We start from the raw sequence: 20,723 nt of genomic DNA, 5'->3' as shown, positions 1-20,723 counted from the left end.
TTCCTTGTCCTCAAACGTGTGGTTACTGTCTTTAAGGTAGAGATGAACCGCAGACTGAGGTCCACTGGCGCCCTCTCTGTGGTGCTGCTATAGCCTTTTGTGTAAAGGTTGCTTCTTTTCACCTATGTAGTGTTCGTTACAGTTTTTCTGACATCTGATAGAATACACTACATTTCTCTATTTGTAACTAGGGATCATGTCCTTAAGGTGAACTAATTTCTGTCTCAAGGTGTTAACCGGTTTAAAGTAAACTGGGATTTTGTGCTGTCTGAAGATCCTCTGTAGTTTTTACCCTACTCCTGCTAAATAAGGGAGAGACACTCCTCTTCTTCTTGTCTCCGTCTCCTGTCTATCTGGTCTCTTTGTTCTCTGGGACTTCTGCACTTTGTCCAGGGACTGTCGTGGGTACCACATACTGTGAGGGCTTTCCGGACACGTTGTTGTTCTTTAGCCCTTCTCTCTGCAGTTGTGGGCACCTGTAGGGCTCTGTGTTGAAGCGTCCTGATCACCCCGAGCTTGTGTTCAAGGGGGTGGTTTGAGCCAAAGAGCAGATATTGGTCAGTGTGAGTTGGTTTTCTGTAAACCCCTGTCTGGAGCTGCCTGTTCTCTCCAATCGTAACATCACAGTCCAAGAAGGCTAAATTGTTGTTTCTGGCATCCTCACGTGTGAACTTGATATTGGCGTCCACCGAGTTGATGTGTTCTGTAAAGTCCTCAACTTGCTGTTGCTTGATTTTAACCCATGTGTCATCAACATATCTGAACCAGTGACTGGGAGAGATGCCCGTGAAAGATGTCAAGGCTGTCTTCTCCACTCGCTCCATGTACAGATTGGCCACAATGGGGGATACCGGAGACCCCATCGCACAACCATGAATCTGTCTGTAGTAATTCCCCCTAAACAGGAAATATGTGGTGTTGAGGCAGATCTCCAAGAGTTGGCAGATGTGGTCTGGTGTGAGTTTGGTCCTTTCAAGTAGAGACACATCCTCCAGCAGTCTCTGTCTCACAGCTGAGATGGCCTCAGCAGTGGGGATGCAGGTGAACAACGATGTCACATCAAATGACACCATAGTTTCATCTGCCTCCAGCTGTAGGTCCTTGATCTTGTTCACAAGATTTTGTTCTAGACCTCTAGCCTTATGGTAGAGAAGCTTGAATCTTCGACTGGACTGGGTTGCTTGACGCGAGGACGTTTCGCTTCAAATCGCAGAAGCTTCCTCAGCTAAAATTCTTGCTCTGGAAGTCTGACTTCTGTCTGACTCTCGTAGAGAAGAATAAAACAGAAGCCAACAAAAGCTGGAGTTTTAAACCTAACCAGACCCCTCCTACTGAGAGGCAGACTGTTATAGGTTAGTGACTAAACAATAGCTCTAATTAGCAACTGTTGTGCTCTAGTTAGCACACCTAATGACAGGACAGCTGTCCCTCTAATGATGCGATGGATGCCTTTCTGATGGCTCCCTTGATGACGTGAATGACTCATTACCATGAACAAAAGACTGAAACTCCTTTGACCTGAGTACCCCATTGTAAACAGGGGATAAAGTGTGTCTCAGACCCCCTCCCCGGTTAAGGCTGGGTTTCAGACGTTTCACAAAGAATGCCCCCTTGACCCCTCTCACAAGATTTTGTGAACAAGATCAAGGACCTATAGCTGGAGGCAGATGAAACTATGGTGTCATTTGATGTGACATCGTTGTTCACCTGCATCCCCACTGCTGAGGCCGTCTCAGCTGTGAGGCAGAGACTGCTGGAGGTTGTGTCTCTACTTGAAAGGACCAAACTCACACCAGATCACATCTGCCAACTCTTGGAGATCTGCCTCAACACCACGTATTTCCTGTTTAGGGGGAATTACTACAGACAGATTCATGGTTGTGCGATGGGGTCTCCGGTATCCCTCATTGTGGCCAATCTGTACATGGAGCGAGTGGAGAAGACAGCCTTGACATCTTTCACGGGCATCTCTCCCAGTCACTGGTTCAGATATGTTGATGACACATGGGTTAAAATCAAGCAACAGCAAGTTGAGGACTTTACAGAACACATCAACTCGGTGGACGCCAATATCAAGTTCACACGTGAGGATGCCAGAAACAACCATTTAGCCTTCTTGGACTGTGATGTTATGATTGGAGAGAACAGGCAGCTCCAGACAGGGGTTTACAGAAAACCAACTCACACTGACCAATATCTGCTCTTTGGCTCAAACCACCCCCTTGAACACAAGCTCGGGGTGATCAGGACGCTTCAACACAGAGCCCTACAGGTGCCCACAACTGCAGAGAGAAGGGCTAAAGAACAACGTGTCCGGAAAGCCCTCAAGAGTATGTGGGTACCCACGATGGTCCCTGGACAAAGTGCAGAAGTCCCAGAGAACAAAGAGACCAGATAGACAGGAGACGGAGACAACAAGAAGAGGGTCTCTCCCTTATTTAGCAGGAGTAGGGGAAAAACTACAGAGGATCTTCAGACAGCACAAAATCCCAGTTTACTTTAAACCGGTTAACACCTTGAGCCAGAAATTAGTTCACCCTAAGGACAGGATCCCTAGTTACAAACAGAGAAATGTAGTGTATTCTATCAGATGTCAGGAAAACTGTAACGAACACTACATAGGTGAAACGAAGCAACCTTTACACAAAAGGCTATACCAGCACCGCAGAGAGGGCGCCAGTGGACCTCAGTCTGCGGTTCATCTCCACCTTAAAGACAGTAACCACACGTTTGAGGACAAGGAAGTTAAAATATTAGCCAGAGAGAAGAAATGGTTTGAGAGAGGGGTCAAGGAGGCATTCTTTGTGAAATGTTTGAAACCCAGCCTTAACCGGGGAGGGGGTCTGAGACACACTTTATCCCCTGTTTACAATGGGGTACTCAGGTCAAAGGAGTTTCAGTCTTTTGTTCATGGTAATGAGTCATTCACATCGTCAAAGGAGCCATCAGAAAGGCATCCATCCCATCATTAGAGGGACAGCTGTCCTGTCATTAGGTGTGCTAACTAGAGCACAACAGTTGCTAATTAGAGCTATTGTTTAGTCAATAGCCTATAGCAGTCTGCCTCTCAGTAGGAGGGGTCTGGTTAGGTTTAAAACTCCAGCTTTTGTTGGCTTCTGTTTTATTCTTCTCTACAAGAGTCAGACAGAAGTCAGACTTCCAGAGCAAGAATTTTAGCTGAGGAAGCTTCTGCGATTTGAAGCGAAACATCCTCGGGTCAAGCAACCCAGTCCAGTCGAAGATTCAAGCTTCTCTACTATGGAAACCACCTGGACAACTGAGAGCCTACACAGAAACTCTAGCCTTATGCTTGAGGCCATGTAAGTAATCACTGAACCAAGGCAATTGTGTTTTGGGGGCGTGGCTTTAATATAGATGGAGCAGTCATCTTGTGTGTTGTGAGTGCTGAGTTTATGCTGTCCACAAGACTGTCTACTCAACAATCAGAATGTTATCTGCTCGGATTGCCAAAGTGGAGATACTCACCTAATTCAGCTAAGAATTCAGAACATGGGCCTATATATGGTGACAAAATAACATGGTTGATTTTTATTCTTCTGACCTTGGCTGTACATAGTATCCTTGGCAGAGAGGAGAGTCAGATGTTCAAACAAATTATATTTTCAGGGCTGTGAAAACTCTGTGGAACCGTGAAATTCTGTGGATTTCATCATGGGGACGGGGGGGTGTTAGTGTTGTACTCTGTAATCGTGACCGTCACTGAGTTTTTAAAATGTCTATTGCAAGGTGTTTTTTTGTGTGTTTTTTTTACGACATCATGCAAGTTTTACAAGTCCGCGGACACTGATCTGTGTGATACAGATACAAATCAGTTTCCTCAGATTCGCGGAAAATAAATGCCACTCAAAGCCTGGCTGTTACGACACTTGTCGTAAAGCAGGACTGGTTGGTTGCTGTGGCGACGCTGTGTGGCTTCTGCGCGACGCTTAAGCTAAATGTAGCATGTGGACATCGCAAACTTTTAGAGCTCTCAAGTTTTTAAAGGAAGAATTGTGCAGCATGTCTGTGTCACAGAGCGACATCAGACAGAGAGAAGATGGTGAGAAAGACGGTTTGAAAAAGTCTGATAAGGACAAGAATCTGTGGAATCGTCGCTGGCTTCATTAACACACCTGAAAGATAAAAGAAACGGGAAAAGTGAACTGTGCCATCAGGAAGCACTGTAAGAATTTTTCTCTCTCTGGAAAATAAACATTGTGCTGTTCAAACAGGAGGGGTTATGCTCCCCAGACCCCCTGCAAATTTTTCTCTGATTTCACTATATTCATTTTACAGCCCTGTATTTTAGACCCCCAATAGCTAGTAAGGTAAACCGAGATTTATGAATTAGAGTAATGTTATGACTGGCTCAAAGCCATAACAAAAGTGGAGACCATGCCGGAGTAACGTGCATAAAATAAGAATTTATTTAACAAAAAACAAAGATGAGGTGTGGATGTCAGCATCAGTGGTGAAGGCAGGTGTTTGGATGTATTGTACATGTATGTGTGCGAAGATGTGTGATATGTGAAATTAAAAAGCAGACTCAAAGGTGCATGTCGAAGGACCCAGAGCCTAGCAGCAGCACGTTAGGACCCGAAGCAGCAGAGAGGGAGAACTAAGTGGAAGAACAGGTGGAGCTTTATAGTGCCTCCTCTGGAAATGAGCACCCTGCAGACAAAGAAGAGGGCAAAACAAACAACCAAATACCCAGCCCACAAGGCCCAGGGCTGTAACAGTAACACTCCTGCTTTGCTTTGTATCACAAGGGACGTGACTGAATGTGTACACTGGTGGGTAGGCTTCATTTAAGGAGAGGACAGCAGTTGGTTTAAGCCAGGTTTCACATAAACCAATCATATCAAAGTGGTGTTCCATAATTAGATCGTTTGTCAACAGTGATTTTGAGGACAGTGACCTTATGTTAAAGAGACCCAAACTAAGGACCTCAGTGGGGTTGACAATTGGACTATTGGGACTTGGGGGTGGTTCCAGAGTAGTATATACGTATAAGATGCCTAAAATTAGGTTTATGAAGTTCTACACGGGTTAAAGGTATCAGATAACACAGACTTGTATTTGACATTGCAGGAACAGCCATTGGGGTATCCTCAGTTTTATTGTTATCTAATGTAGTAATTAGTATTGAGTTTGTACACCATATCCCTCTATGCTCTTTGTAGGCACATCTGCAGAAACTGACCATAGTCTCAACTTGACAAATTTCCTTCCATGCCATATAAACTGCACTATCACCATAGTGGATTTTCTGCTCTAATTTCCCCACTAAGCTAATGGATTCCATGCCCACTTTAGTTGTAAGTCCCACAGGTTCTGTAATTAATAAAAGCAAATTGTTTTTTAAGTTATTTGAAGTTCTTTGACTATTTCACCCCAATCCAGTGGAAAACTTAGTAATTGTAAGTTTTGGAATACATATATCAAAAAACTGTAAAATTTTTAAAAAATTTAGCTTTGAAGGCCAAACTTGAAAAATTCATATCTAAAAATAAAATGTGGAATGCAACTTTAGGATTTTTGCAAGATCCCATTAATTCATTAGACATTTATTTGCCCATGAAAATCCAGAGAAATGTCAAAAGATCAAGCTGAAAAGAGGGGTTCACTGAATTATGTAAGCCTAAAATAAGCTCTCTTGCCTCAGTACTTATTGTGACACAGTGAGGCGTCAGAGGTCAAAACAGGCATTTCCTCATTTTCAGGAAACTTTTTTTTTTTTAATCTTTACTTTGGCTGCCCCAGACACCACAGAAGGAGAACTGAGCACGTATCTGCTTTGAACCCCAGACCTTCTTGTCACCCTGCTTCCTGGTGCAGTCTGTTCCATGTGTTAAACATGCCATGTACGTCAAGAATGTGAGTCAGTGACTGTTTCCATTCTTTAAGATGACATAACTCCAAAGCTGAGAATACCAGCGTCCTAATTACCATGTCATATGTTGGTATGTAAGAGATGATATTGGTATCTCCTCAATATTGGTATTCAGTGACATTTTCAAATAGTCAATGTCAATTATTTATTTATATAGCACATTTACAACAACAGCAGCTGCCCAAAGTGCTTCACAGTAAAAACAATATCAAAAACCATACCACAAAAAAACAGAGCATTAAAATTCCAAAATATACGAAAACACATAAGACCAGACACACACAGCTTAAATTGTATTAAAAGCCAAAGCATAAAAATGAGTCTTAAGAACAGATTTAAAAGACTCTAGAGATGGATGTGCAAAGGCAAACTGTTCCAAAGTTTAGGCGCAGCCACCGAAAAAGCCCGTGTGACTATAGTGTGTAGTAGAGAATAGTGACCTTTTTTTTTTTTTTAGCACTTATTACCAATCAAACCACATCAGCTGCCAAATAAAATACATGTTGCCCATATTTTGTAATCACTTTGAATTACAAAGAAGAAAAAAGACTCTCCTCTGTACAGCCCACGGGCATGTACATTATTTGTAACTTAAGTGTAACTATCATTTAGAATTTCTGCTTTCCAGAAAGATGAACACTTAATTTGAAAGTTATAGTCAGCCATGTTGTTGAATGTGTGCAATGATGCCTTTAATTTGAAATTCAAATTCTGCAAACTTCCTGTATGGGCTTGGCTCGCTGTGGGTGACTTGACATACCTGCATTTTCATGCCTCCTGACATGTCATGCCACATATTAAAGTTGCTGTGTGCATGTGTCTTTCTCCATTAGTGTGCACACTGTTGTGGTGAAAACTATAACCTCATTAAACACTATGCCTTTGATTATTATTATTATTATTATTTGAGCTGTTTAACTTTGAACTTTAATGGATGCTTACAAACTAAAATATAACTCAATGCTAAAATACTCGCGGCCGTATGAATATTGTCTTTTTAATTTGCAGTTGTTGAATTGGTATCCCACTGCAAAGTATATATGTGTGTGTATAATTGATTATACATTTATTATTTACATTAATTATTTATGGCCCAGTCACACGGCACACGATGATTCCTGAATGAAGGGAAAAAGTAAAAAAAATCACAATTCGTTGAGAAAAGGTGGACGAAAGAGCTAATATCACCGAACAATCTGCGAAGCAAGAGTGCAAAAGGGACAAAAGAGGAACTAAATAAAACCGAAGCTCACGATCTCAACGCTTTAAATGAAACGCACCTGGAGCCACAGCTGGAGCAGTGAGTGTCTGCATCTCTGAGTTCCAGGACTCGTTGCTGGGACGGAGCTCATAGCACCTGAGTCCTGGAGAAACTGCAAACAGAAGCTGTGGAGATCTGTGTGCATGTCGATAGACCACCTGCTCTGGTTCCTCGTCCAGAACAAAAGAGGGATCATCTCCATCATCATCAGAATCCACACTGTCCGTCGACATGCTGCGCGCTCCGTCTTCCTCCAATTTAAAAAAAAAAAGAAAAAAAAGAAAAAAAAAGTGTGCTGTGGTCACTGCTGTATCACAGTATTATGTTCTAAGCCATATATATTGATTTATAACAGAAAACTGTCAAAAAGGAGAGTAAATATAAGTGTAAAGATGATTGAATACAGTAGTGTTCAGAATAATAGTAGTGCTATGTGACTAAAAAGATTAATCCAGGTTTTGAGTATATTTCTTATTGTTACATGGGAAACAAGGTACCAGTAGATTCAGTAGATTCTCACAAATCCAACAAGACCAAGCATTCATGATATGCACACTCTTAAGGCTATGAAATTGGGCTATTAGTAAAAAAAAAAAGTAGGAAAGGGGGTGTTCACAATAATAGTAGCATCTGCTGTTGACGCTACAAACTCAAAACTATTATGTTCAAACTGCTTTTTTATCAATCCTGTGAATCACTAAACTAGTATTTAGTTGTATAACCACAGTTTTTCACATCTGAGGCATTGATTTTACTGGTGGTTGGCTCTCACTGCGGTATTGTATCACTTCCTGTTCCGGAGCACAGCGGTGTTTTTCTGTATCTGTTAGCTGTTTAATCTGCGCAGTTAGATTGATCTAGTTATCTAGATTACGATTTGTTTCCCAGTGTAATCTTTACGTGCCTTAACTAAAGCACTCCTTCTGCTGAATCACCTCCAAATTATTTACACATTATTCACTTTGCGTGTTTTTAGGAATCCGCTAGCTTAGCGTAGCTACTAGCTCTTAGCCGATTTAGCATGGCGGCTTCTCCTGTCTCTCCCGCACTTTTCTGCTCTGGGTGTGAAATGTTTAGTTATTCCTCGGCCTCCTTTAGCAGTAATGGTACTTGTAATAAGTGTAGCTTATTCGTAGCTTTGGAGGCCAGGCTGGGCGAATTGGAGACTCGGCTCCGCACCGTGGAAAATTCTACAGCTAGCCAGGCCCCTGTAGTCGGTGCGGACCAAGGTAGCTTAGCCGCCGTTAGTTCCCCCCTGGCAGATCCCGAGCAGCCGGGAAAGCAGGCTGACTGGGTGACTGTGAGGAGGAAGCGTAGCCCTAAACAGAAGCCCCGTGTACACCGCCAACCCGTTCACATTTCTAACCGTTTTTCCCCACTCGACGACACACCCGCCGAGGATCAAACTCTGGTTATTGGCGACTCTGTTTTGAGAAATGTGAAGTTAGCGACACCAGCAACCATAGTCAATTGTCTTCCGGGGGCCAGAGCAGGCGACATTGAAGGAAATTTGAAACTGCTGGTTAAGGCTAAGCGTAAATTTGGTAAGATTGTAATTCACGTCGGCAGTAATGACACCCGGTTACGCCAATCGGAGGTCACTAAAATTAACATTAAATCGGTGTGTAACTTTGCAAAAACAATGTCGGACTCTGTAGTTTTCTCTGGGCCCCTCCCCAATCAGACCGGGAGTGACATGTTTAGCCGCATGTTCTCCTTGAATTGCTGGCTGTCTGAGTGGTGTCCAAAAAATGAGGTGGGCTTCATAGATAATTGGCAAAGCTTCTGGGGAAAACCTGGTCTTGTTAGGAGAGACGGCATCCATCCCACTTTGGATGGAGCAGCTCTCATTTCTAGAAATCTGGCCAATTTTCTTAAATCCTCCAAACCGTGACTATCCAGGGTTGGGACCAGGAAGCAGAGCTGTAGTCTTACACACCTCTCTGCAGCTTCACTCCCCCTGCCATCCCCTCATTACCCCATCCCCGTAGAGACGGTGCCTGCTCCCAGACTACCAATAACCAGCAAAAATCTATTTAAGCATAAAAATTCAAAAAGAAAAAATAATATAGCACCTTCAACTGCACCACAGACTAAAACAGTTAAATGTGGTCTATTAAACATTAGGTCTCTCTCTTCTAAGTCCCTGTTGGTAAATGATATAATAATTGATCAACATATTGATTTATTCTGCCTAACAGAAACCTGGTTACAGCAGGATGAATATGTTAGTTTAAATGAGTCAACACCCCCGAGTCACACTAACTGTCAGAATGCTCGTAGCACGGGCCGGGGCGGTGGATTAGCAGCAATCTTCCATTCCAGCTTATTAATTAATCAAAAACCCAGACAGAGCTTTAATTCATTTGAAAGCTTGTCTCTTAGTCTTGTCCATCCAAATTGGAAGTCCCAAAAACCAGTTTTATTTGTTATTATCTATCGTCCACCTGGTCGTTACTGTGAGTTTCTCTGTGAATTTTCAGACCTTTTGTCTGACTTAGTGCTTAGCTCAGATAAGATAATTATAGTGGGCGATTTTAACATCCACACAGATGCTGAGAATGACAGCCTCAACACTGCATTTAATCTATTATTAGACTCTATTGGCTTTGCTCAAAAAGTAAATGAGTCCACCCACCACTTTAATCATATCTTAGATCTTGTTCTGACTTATGGTATGGAAATAGAAGACTTAACAGTATTCCCTGAAAACTCCCTTCTGTCTGATCATTTTTTAATAACATTTACATTTACTCTGATGGACTACCCAGCAGTAGGGAATAAGTTTCATTACACTAGAAGTCTTTCAGAAAGCGCTGTAACTAGGTTTAAGGATATGATTCCTTCTTTATGTTCTCTAATGCCATATAACAACACAGTGCAGAATAGCTACCTAAACTCTGTAAGGGAGATAGAGTATCTCGTCAATAGTTTTACATCCTCATTGAAGACAGCTTTGGATGCTGTAGCTCCTCTGAAAAAGAGCTTTAAATCAGAAGTGTCTGACTCCATGGTATAACTCTCAAACTCGTAGCTTAAAGCAGATAACCCGTAAGTTGGAGAGGAAATGGCGTCTCACTAATTTAGAAGATCTTCACTTAGCCTGGAAAAAGAGTCTGTTGCTCTATAAAAAAGCCCTCCGTAAAGCTAGGACATCTTTCTACTCATCACTAATTGAAGAAAATAAGAACAACCCCAGGTTTCTTTTCAGCACTGTAGCCAGGCTGACAAAGAGTCAGAGCTCTATTGAGCTGAGTATTCCATTAACTTTAACTAGTAATGAGTTCATGACTTTCTTTGCTAACAAAATTTTAACTATTAGAGAAAAAATTACTCATAACCATCCCAAAGACGTATCGTTATCTTTGGCTGCTTTCAGTGATGCCGGTATTTGGTTAGACTCTTTCTCTCCGATTGTTCTGTCTGAGTTATTTTCATTAGTTACTTCATCCAAACCATCAACATGTTTATTAGACCCCATTCCTACCAGGCTGCTCAAGGAAGCCCTACCATTATTTAATGCTTCGATCTTAAATATGATCAATCTATCTTTGTTAGTTGGCTATGTACCACAGGCTTTTAAGGTGGCAGTAATTAAACCATTACTTAAAAAGCCATCACTTGACCCAGCTATCTTAGCTAATTATAGGCCAATCTCCAACCTTCCTTTTCTCTCAAAAATTCTTGAAAGGGTAGTTGTAAAACAGCTAACTGATCATCTGCAGAGGAATGGTCTATTTGAAGAGTTTCAGTCAGGTTTTAGAATTCATCATAGTACAGAAACAGCATTAGTGAAGGTTACAAATGATCTTCTTATGGCCTCGGACAGTGGACTCATCTCTGTGCTTGTTCTGTTAGACCTCAGTGCTGCTTTTGATACTGTTGACCATAAAATTTTATTACAGAGATTAGAGCATGCCATAGGTATTAAAGGCACTGCGCTGCGGTGGTTTGAATCATATTTGTCTAATAGATTACAATTTGTTCATGTAAATGGGGAATCTTCTTCACAGACTAAAGTTAATTATGGAGTTCCACAAGGTTCTGTGCTAGGACCAATTTTATTCACTTTATATATGCTTCCCTTAGGCAGTATTATTAGACGGTATTGCTTAAATTTTCATTGTTACGCAGATGATACCCAGCTTTATCTATCCATGAAGCCAGACGACACACACCAATTAGCTAAACTGCAGGATTGTCTTACAGACATAAAGACATGGATGACCTCTAATTTCCTGCTTTTAAACTCAGATAAAACTGAAGTTATTGTACTTGGCCCCACAAATCTTAGAAACATGGTGTCTAACCAGATTCTTACTCTGGATGGCATTACCCTGACCTCTAGTAATACTGTGAGAAATCTTGGAGTCATTTTTGATCAGGATATGTCATTCAAAGCGCATATTAAACAAATATGTAGGACTGCTTTTTTGCATTTACGCAATATCTCTAAAATCAGAAAGGTCTTGTCTCAGAGTGATGCTGAAAAACTAATTCATGCATTTATTTCCTCTAGGCTGGACTATTGTAATTCATTATTATCAGGTTGTCCTAAAAGTTCCCTAAAAAGCCTTCAGTTAATTCAAAATGCTGCAGCTAGAGTGCTGACGGGGACTAGAAGGAGAGAGCATATCTCACCCATATTGGCCTCTCTTCATTGGCTTCCTGTTAATTCTAGAATAGAATTTAAAATTCTTCTTCTTACTTATAAGGTTTTGAATAATCAGGTCCCTTCTTATCTTAGGGACCTCGTAGTACCATATCACCCCAATAGAGCGCTTCGCTCTCAGACTGCAGGCTTACTTGTAGTTCCTAGGGTTTGTAAGAGTAGAATGGGAGGCAGAGCCTTCAGCTTTCAGGCTCCTCTCCTGTGGAACCAGCTCCCAATTCAGATCAGGGAGACAGACACCCTCTCTACTTTTAAGATTAGGCTTAAAACTTTCCTTTTTGCTAAAGCTTATAGTTAGGGCTGGATCAGGTGACCCTGAACCATCCCTTAGTTATGCTGCTATAGACGTAGACTGCTGGGGGGGTTCCCATGATGCACTGTTTCTTTCTCTTTTTGCTCTGTATGCACCACTCTGCATTTAATCATTAGTGATCGATCTCTGCTCCCCTCCACAGCATGTCTTTTTCCTGGTTCTCTCCCTCAGCCCCAACCAGTCCCAGCAGAAGACTGCCCCTCCCTGAGCCTGGTTCTGCTGGAGGTTTCTTCCTGTTAAAAGGGAGTTTTTCCTTCCCACTGTAGCCAAGTGCTTGCTCACAGGGGGTCGTTTTGACCGTTGGGGTTTTACATCATTATTGTATGGCCTTGCCTTGCAATATGGGGCGCCTTGGGGCAACTGTTTGTTGTGATTTGGCGCTATATAAAAAAAAAAAATTGATTGATTGATTGATTGATTTTGTTGGTTTGGAACGAAGTTTTTGCTGGTTTACTAGTGTGCTTGGGGTCATTGTCTTGTTGAAACACCCATTTCAAGGGCATGTCCTCTTCAGCATAAGGCAACATGACCTCTTCAAGTATTTTTACATATACAAACTGATCCATGATACCTGGTATGTGATATATAGGCCCCATAGTAGGAGAAACATGCCCATATCATGATGCTTGCACCACCATGCTTCACTGTCTTCACTGTGAACTGTGGCTTGAATTCAGAGTTTGGGGGTCGTCTCACAAACTGTCTGCGGCCCTTGGACCCAGAAAGTACAATTTTACTCTCATCAGTCCACAAAATGTTCCTCCATTTCTCTTTAGGCCAGTTGATGTGTTCTTTGGCAAATTGTAACCTCTTCTGCACATGTCTTTTATTTAACAGAGGGACTTTGCGGGGGATTCTTGCAAATAAATTAGCTTCACACAGGCGTCTTCTAACTGTCACAGCACTTACAGGTAACTCCAGACTGTCTTTGATCATCCTGGAGCTGATCAATGGGTGAGCCTTTGCCATTCTGGTTATTCTTCTATCCATTTTGATGGTTGTTTTCTGTTTTCTTCCACACGTCTCTGGTTTTTATGTCCATTTTAAAGCATTGGAGATCATTGTAGATGAACAGCCTATAATTTTTTGCACCTGTGTATAAGTTTTCCCCTCTCCAATCAACTTTTTAATCAAACTACGCTGTTCTTCTGAACAATGTCTTGAACGTCTCATTTTCCTCAGGCTTTCAAAGAGAAAAGCATGTTCAACAGGTGCTGGCTTCATCCTTAAATAGGGGACACCTGATTCACACCTGTTTGTTCCACAAAACTGACGAACTCACTGACTGAATGCCACACTACTATTATTGTTAACACCCCCTTTTCTACTTTTTTTTTTTACTAATTGCCCAATTTCATAGCCTTAAGAGTGTGCATATCATGAATACTTGGTCTCATTGGATTTGTGAGAATCTACTGAATCTACTGGTACCTTGTTTCCCATGTAACAATAAGAAATCTACTCAAAACCTGGATTAATCTTTTTAGTCACATAGCACTACTATTATTCTGAACACGGCTGTATATCAGAGCAGTAAATTAATCAGTGCGTGTGAACGTGCGCATTGACTCACATGTGCGGTTATTCCACCAGCTGATCACTGATCCACAACGTGAATTCTTCCTTCCAGAACAGCTCTTTATATCATCATTTTGATTCATCTACCCGTTGCCACATGTACAGAAGGACTGGATTGTCATTCCTGCTCTCATATTGTTATATTTAATACAAAATACTAAGCGCACGAGCAGCTGCTGATGCTGCATTACTGCACTGCTGCATCCTTAATACCGGCAGTGCGGACCAAAGCACCTTTTTCCGATCGAGAACCATAGCCTCGGATTTGGAGGTGCTGATTTTCATCCCAGACGCTTCACACTTGGCTGTAAACTGCTCCAGTGCATGCTGAAGGTCCTGATTTGACGAAGCCAACAGAACCACGTCGTCTGCAAACAGCAGAGACGAGATTCTGTGGGTCCCAAACTGGACCCCCTCTACACCCTGACTGCACCTAGAAATTCTGTTCATAAAGGTAATGAACAGAACCAGTGACAAAGGGCAGCCCTGGCGGAGGCCAACGTGCACTGGAAACAGGCTTGCCTTACTACCGGCAATGCGGACCAAGCTCCTGCTGTGGTCGTACAGGGACAGGATAGCCCTTAGCAAAGGACCCGCGGAGCACCCCCCACAGGGTGCTTCGAGGGACATGGTCGAACACCTTCTCCAGATCCACAAAACACATGTGGACTGGTTGGGCGAACTCCCATGAACCCTCGAACACCCAAAGGAAGGTGTAGAGCTGGTCCAGTGTGCCGCGACCAGAATGAAAACCACACTGCTCCTCCTGAATCCGAGGTTCAACTATCGGTCGAATTCTCCTCTCCAGTACTCTGGAATAGACCTTACCGGGGAGGCTGAGGAGTGTTATTTCCCCCTGTAGTTGGAACACATCCTCCGGTCCCCCTTCTTAAACAAAGGGACCACCACCCCGGTCTGCCAATCCAGAGGCACTGTCCCCGACCGCCACGCAACGTTGCCGAGACGTGTCAACCAAGACAGTCCCACAACATCCAGAGACTTAAGGTACTCCGGATGGATTTCATCCACCCCAGGAGCCTTGCCACCGAGGAGCTTTCTGACCACCTCGGTGACTTCGGCCTGGGTGATGGATGAGTCCACCTCTGAGTCCCCCGACTCTGCTTCTTCTTCGGAAGACATGACGATGGGATTGAGAAGATCCTCGAAGTATTCCTTCCACCGCCTGACAACATCCCCAGTCAGGGTCAACAGCTCCCCACCCACACCGTAGACAGTGTTGGTGGAGAGCTGCTTCCTCCTCCCAGACTCGAGTTAGGGTTAGGTCCACACAGGCTGCAGCACGCTTGGCCTGCCGGTACCTGTCAGCTACCTCCAGAGTCCCATCTGCCAACAAAGACAAACGGGACTCCTTCTTCAGCTTGACGGCATCCCTTACTTCCGGCGTCCACCACCGGGTTTTGGGATTGCCGCCGCGACAGGCATCAGAGACCCTAAGAGTGGCCGCATTGACAATGGAGGTGGAGGACATGGTCCACTCGGACTCCATGTCTCCACCCTCCCCCGGGATCTGGGAGAAGCTCTCCCGGAGGTGGGAGTTGAAGACCTCGCTGACAGAGGGTTCCACCAGTTGTTCCCAGTAGACCTTAACGATACGTTTGGGCCTGCCAGGTCTCACCGGCTTCCTCCCCTCCCACCGGATCCAACTCACCACCAGGTGGTGATCAGTCAACAGCTCAGCCCCTCTCTTCACCCAAGTGTCCGAGACATGTGGTAGAAGATCAGATGATACAACAACAAAGTCGATCATCGAAATTCGGCTCAGGGTGTCCTGGTGCCTGGTGACACCTTTGTGCTCGAATATGGTGTTCGTGATGGACAAACTGTGGCTAGCACAGAAGTCTAACAACTGAACACCACTTGGGTTTAGATCAAGGAGGCCGTGCTTCCCGATCACTCCCCTCTAGGTCTCACTGTCGCCGCCCACGTAGGAATTGAAGTCCCCCAGGAGAAAAATGGAGTCCCCAGTCGAAGCACTATCTAGTACCCCTCCCAAGGACTCCAAGAAGGTCGGGTACTCTGCACTGCCACTCGACCCGTAGGCCAAGACAACAGTGAGAGACCTGTCCCCAACCCAAAGGCATAGGGATGCGACCCTCTAGTTCACCGAGGTGCACTCCAACACATGGCGACTGAGCTGGGGAGCAATGAGCAATGCTACCCCAGCCCACCGTCTCTCCCTGTGGGCAACACCAGAAAAGTGGAGCACCCAGCAACTCTCCAGGAGTTGGGTACCAGAGCCCAAGCTGTGTGCGCAGGTGAGCCCGGCTATCTCTAGTCGGTACCTCTCAACCTCCCTCACAAGCTCAGGCTCCTCCCCCCCCAGCGAGGTGACATTCCACATCCCGACAGCCAGAGGCTGTGAGCGCGGACCGGGCTGCCGGGCCACCCGCCCTCGACCGCCACCCCGTCCTCTCTGCACCCAACCCCCATGGCCCCCTCTGCAGGTGGTGAACCCACAGGAGGGTGTGCCCACGTTGCTCTTTCGGGCTGGGCCCCGACCACCAGGCGCTCGCACGCGAGCCCCAACCCCAGGCCTGGCTCTTGGTTGGGGCCCCGGCCCTGCCATTCTGGGCGACGTCTTGGTCCTTGATTTCATACTGGTCATGGGAGCTTCTGAACTGCCCTTAGTCTAACCAGTTCCCTAGAACCTGTTTGCCATGGGAGACCCTACCAGGGGCACAAAGCCCCCAACAGCATAACTCCTAGGATCATCCGGGTACGCAAACTCCCCAACCACGATAAAGTGGCAGTTCAAGGGGGAGACAGAAATAACCTCTTAAAAATATATATACACTCAACAAAAATATAAACGCAACACTTTTGGTTTTGCTCCCATTTTGTATGAGATGAACTCAAAGATCTAAAACTTTTTCCACATACACAATATCACCATTTCCCTCAAATATTGTTCACAAACCAGTCTAAATCTGTGATAGTGAGCACTTCTCCTTTGCTGAGATAATCCATCCCACCTCACAGGTGTGCCATATCAAGATGCTGATTAGACACCATGATTAGTGCACAGGTGTGCCTTAGACTGTCCACAATAAAAGGCCACTCTGAAAGGTGCAGTTTTGTTTTATTGGTGGGGGGATACCAGTCAGTATCTGGTGTGACCACCATTTGCCTCATGCAGTGCAACACATCTCCTTCGCATAGAGTTGATCAGGTTGTCAATTGTGGCCTGTGGAATGTTGGTCCACTCCTCTTCAATGGCTGTGCGAAGTTGCTGGATATTGGCAGGAACTGGTACACGCTGTCGTATACGCCGGTCCAGAGCATCCCAAACATGCTCAATGGGTGACATGTCCGGTGAGTATGCCGGCCATGCAAGAACTGGGACATTTTCAGCTTCCAAGAATTGTGTACAGATCCTTGCAACATGGGGCCGTGCATTATCCTGCTGCAACATGAGGTGATGTTCTTGGATGTATGGCACAACAATGGGCCTCAGGATCTCGTCACGGTATCTCTGTGCATTCAAAATGCCATCAATAAAATGCACCTGTGTTCTTCGTCTATAACAGACGCCTGCCCATACCATAACCCCACCGCCACCATGGGCCACTCGATCCACAACATTGACATCAGAAAACCGCTCACCCACACGACGCCACACACGCTGTCTGCCATCTGCCCTGGACAGTGTGAACCGGGATTCATCCGTGAAGAGAACACCTCTCCAACGTGCCAAACGCCAGCGAATGTGAGCATTTGCCCACTCAAGTCGGTTACGACGACGAACTGGAGTCAGGTCGAGACCCCGATGAGGACGACGAGCATGCAGATGAGCTTCCCTGAGACGGTTTCTAACAGTTTGTTTAGAAATTCTTTGGTTATGCAAACCGATTGTTTCAGCAGCTGTCCGAGTGGCTGGTCTCAGACGATCTTGGAGGTGAACATGCTGGATGTGGAGGTCCTGGGCTGGTGTGGTTACACGTGGTCTGTGGTTGTGAGGCTGGTTGGATGTACTGCCAAATTCTCTGAAACGCCTTTGGAGACGGCTTATGGTAGAGAAATGAACATTCAATACACGAGCAACAGCTCTGGTTGACATTCCTGCTGTCAGCATGCCAATTGCACGCTCCCTCAAATCTTGCGACATCTGTGTCATTGTGCTGTGTGATAAAACTGCACCTTTCAGAGTGGCCTTTTATTGTGGGCAGTCGAAGGCACACCTGTGCACTAATCATGGTGTCTAATCAGCATCTTGATATGGCACACCTGTGAGGTGGGATGGATTATCTCAGCAAAGGAGAAGTGCTCACTATCACAGATTTAGACTGGTTTGTTAACAATATTTGAGGGAAATGGTGATATTGTGTATGTGGAAAAAGTTTTAGATCTTTGAGTTCATCTCAAACAAAATGGGAGCAAAACCAAAAGTGTTGCGTTTATATTTTTGTTGAGTGTGTGTATGTACGAGGGCTGTCAATAAAGTAACGGCCCTTTTTATTTTTTTCAAAAACTATATGGATTTCATTCATATGTTTTTACGTCAGACATGCTTGAACCCTCGTGCGCATGTGTGAGTTTTTCCACGCCTGTCGGTGACGTCATTCGCCTGTGAGCACTCCTTGTGGGAGGAGTCGTCCAGCCCCTCGTCGGAATTCCTTTGTCTGAGAAGTTGCTGAGAGACTGGCGCTTTGTTTGATCAAAATTTTTTCTAAACCTGTGAGACACATCGAAGTGGACACGGTTCGAAAAATTAAGCTGGTTTTCAGTGAAAATTTTAACGGCTGAGAGATTTTGAGGTGATACTGTCGCTTTAAGGACTTCCCACGGTGCGAGATGTCGCGCAGGCGTCGTCAGCCTGTTTCAAGCTGAAAACCTCCACATTCAAGGTTCAAGCATGTCTGACGTAAAAACATATGAATGAAATCCATATAGTTTTTGAAAAAAATAAAAAGGACCGTTACTTTATTGACAGCCCTCGTATATGTGTGTGTGTGTGTGTGTGTATATGTATATATATATATATATATAATAATAATAATGCTTTTTTTTTTTTTTTTTTTTTACAGAATACAGAATTATTTACAGAATTATATTTTTTTTACAATTTTTTTTACAGTATAGACATTACAGAAATAACCTCCTAAAATAATAATGTTTGGCTGAGTAATAGAAACAACTTATTGAATACAGCTTTCAGTGCTGTATGTGCTTCAAATAAACATAATGTCCAGGCAAATAAAAGAAATGGAGTTGTATAAACCGAAAAGTTATCAGGCGCCAGTTCAGAAAAGCTGGAAAATTGTCCCTCTGAATATACGTCTGCAAAGCACTTTACCCCTTTCACATGCCAATCTCGAAAGCCAGCTGATGGCGCGACCAGGTGATTTGCTATTGGGCTTAGAAGTGAAAAAGCCTGGAGACCAAGAGTTTGAAAGAAACAAATTTCTCGTCTTTAAGCAACAATGGATCCAGTCTCCAGTGCTTTTTCGCCAAATCACTCTGTCATTTCAAGAACAAGAGGGGCATGATTCCAAATTGTTATGCTTTCATAACTGCAAGATCTAACATTTGGAAGTAAAAGATTATCGATAAAGAAGTAATCAATACGGGTATAAGTGTGGTGCACATGGGGGGGAAAAAAGAATAATCCCTCCCAGTTGTATACAAAAAAACACCATGGGTCAGTGACACTAAAATCTTTAAGGAAAGATTTGATGTATATGGCAGATTTATTTAGACAGATTTAGAAGACGACCGGTCTGGTACTGCATCCATAAAACAGTTGAAATCTCCCGAGACTAAAGAATGAGAATTCAAATCGGGAAGCTGAGAAAAGATTTTCTGACAAAAATTGATCATCATCAAAATTAGGTGCGTACACATTAGCGAGAACCACAGGTTTATCACCAAGTTTGCCTGACACAATAATATAATGGTCATTATTATCAGAGAAGATGCTGGAGGCTACAAAAGGAATATTTTGATTAATTAGTATTGCAGCACCTCTGGCTTTTGCATTGAAATTCGAGTGCAAACACTGCCCAGACCAACATTTCCTGAACCGCCAATGATCCTGATCTTTCAGATGAGTTTTATTCAGGAAAATGACCCCAGACCTGAGCTGGTTCAGACGTGAAAATACTTTTTTACATTTTACAGGATGGTTTAGCCCCTTCACATTCCAACTAACAAAAATAAAAGTAAATAAATATATTCTCCAAAATGGGGTATTGACAGGTAAAAAAAAAAGAAAAAAAAAGACAGTCAGCGAGAGCCCGCAACTTGCTACCTGTGCCATTGCTCACCAACAGAAGTCCCAGCAATAGGTACGAGGTCTGTCCATAAAGTATCGTACCTTTTTATTTATTTTTAAACTATATGGATTTGATTCATATGTTTTCACGTCAGACAAGCTTGAACCCTTGTGTGCATGCGTGAGTTTTTCCACGCCTGTCGGTGATGTCATTCGCCTGTGAGCACTCCTTGTGGAAGGAGTGGTCCCGCCCCGTCGATGGATTTTCATTGTCTGGAAATGGCGGAATGATTTGGGGTTTTTTCCCATCAGAAGTTTTTCAGAAGCTGTTAGAGACTGGCACCTGGAAACCATTCGAAAAATTTATCTGGCTTTCGGTGAAAATTTCCCGGGCTTCACAGAGAATAAGGACTGTTACTATAGCTTTAAGGACCCCTTTAAGGATGCTCAGCGTGCCACGCTCCGAGCTGCGAGGACGCGGCACAAGCCACCGGACCATTTCTAAACAGATGGCTCTGTGGATACGAGACCGTCGTGTGCTCTTTCTCTGGTTATCACAAGAGCTGGACATCAGCCATTTTCCGGCAGATTTCACTTTTAACAAGAGATTTTGTCATGGAAAGCCGCGCGGAGGCTTCGCGCGTCACGACCGAGTCGCTTTGGAAGCGAGACAAAGGAACACCTCCGTTTCGGCGTGTCAGAGGAAAAGTTTGGACATGTCTATCTCGGCTTTCAATGCTTACCAGTCCAGTAAGTATCAGTGAAATTGTGGAG

Source organism: Thalassophryne amazonica, chromosome 9 (genome assembly GCF_902500255.1).
Source record: "Thalassophryne amazonica chromosome 9, fThaAma1.1, whole genome shotgun sequence".
In the NCBI taxonomy this organism is placed as follows: domain Eukaryota; kingdom Metazoa; phylum Chordata; class Actinopteri; order Batrachoidiformes; family Batrachoididae; genus Thalassophryne; species Thalassophryne amazonica.
This window is presented reverse-complemented; position numbering follows the sequence as displayed.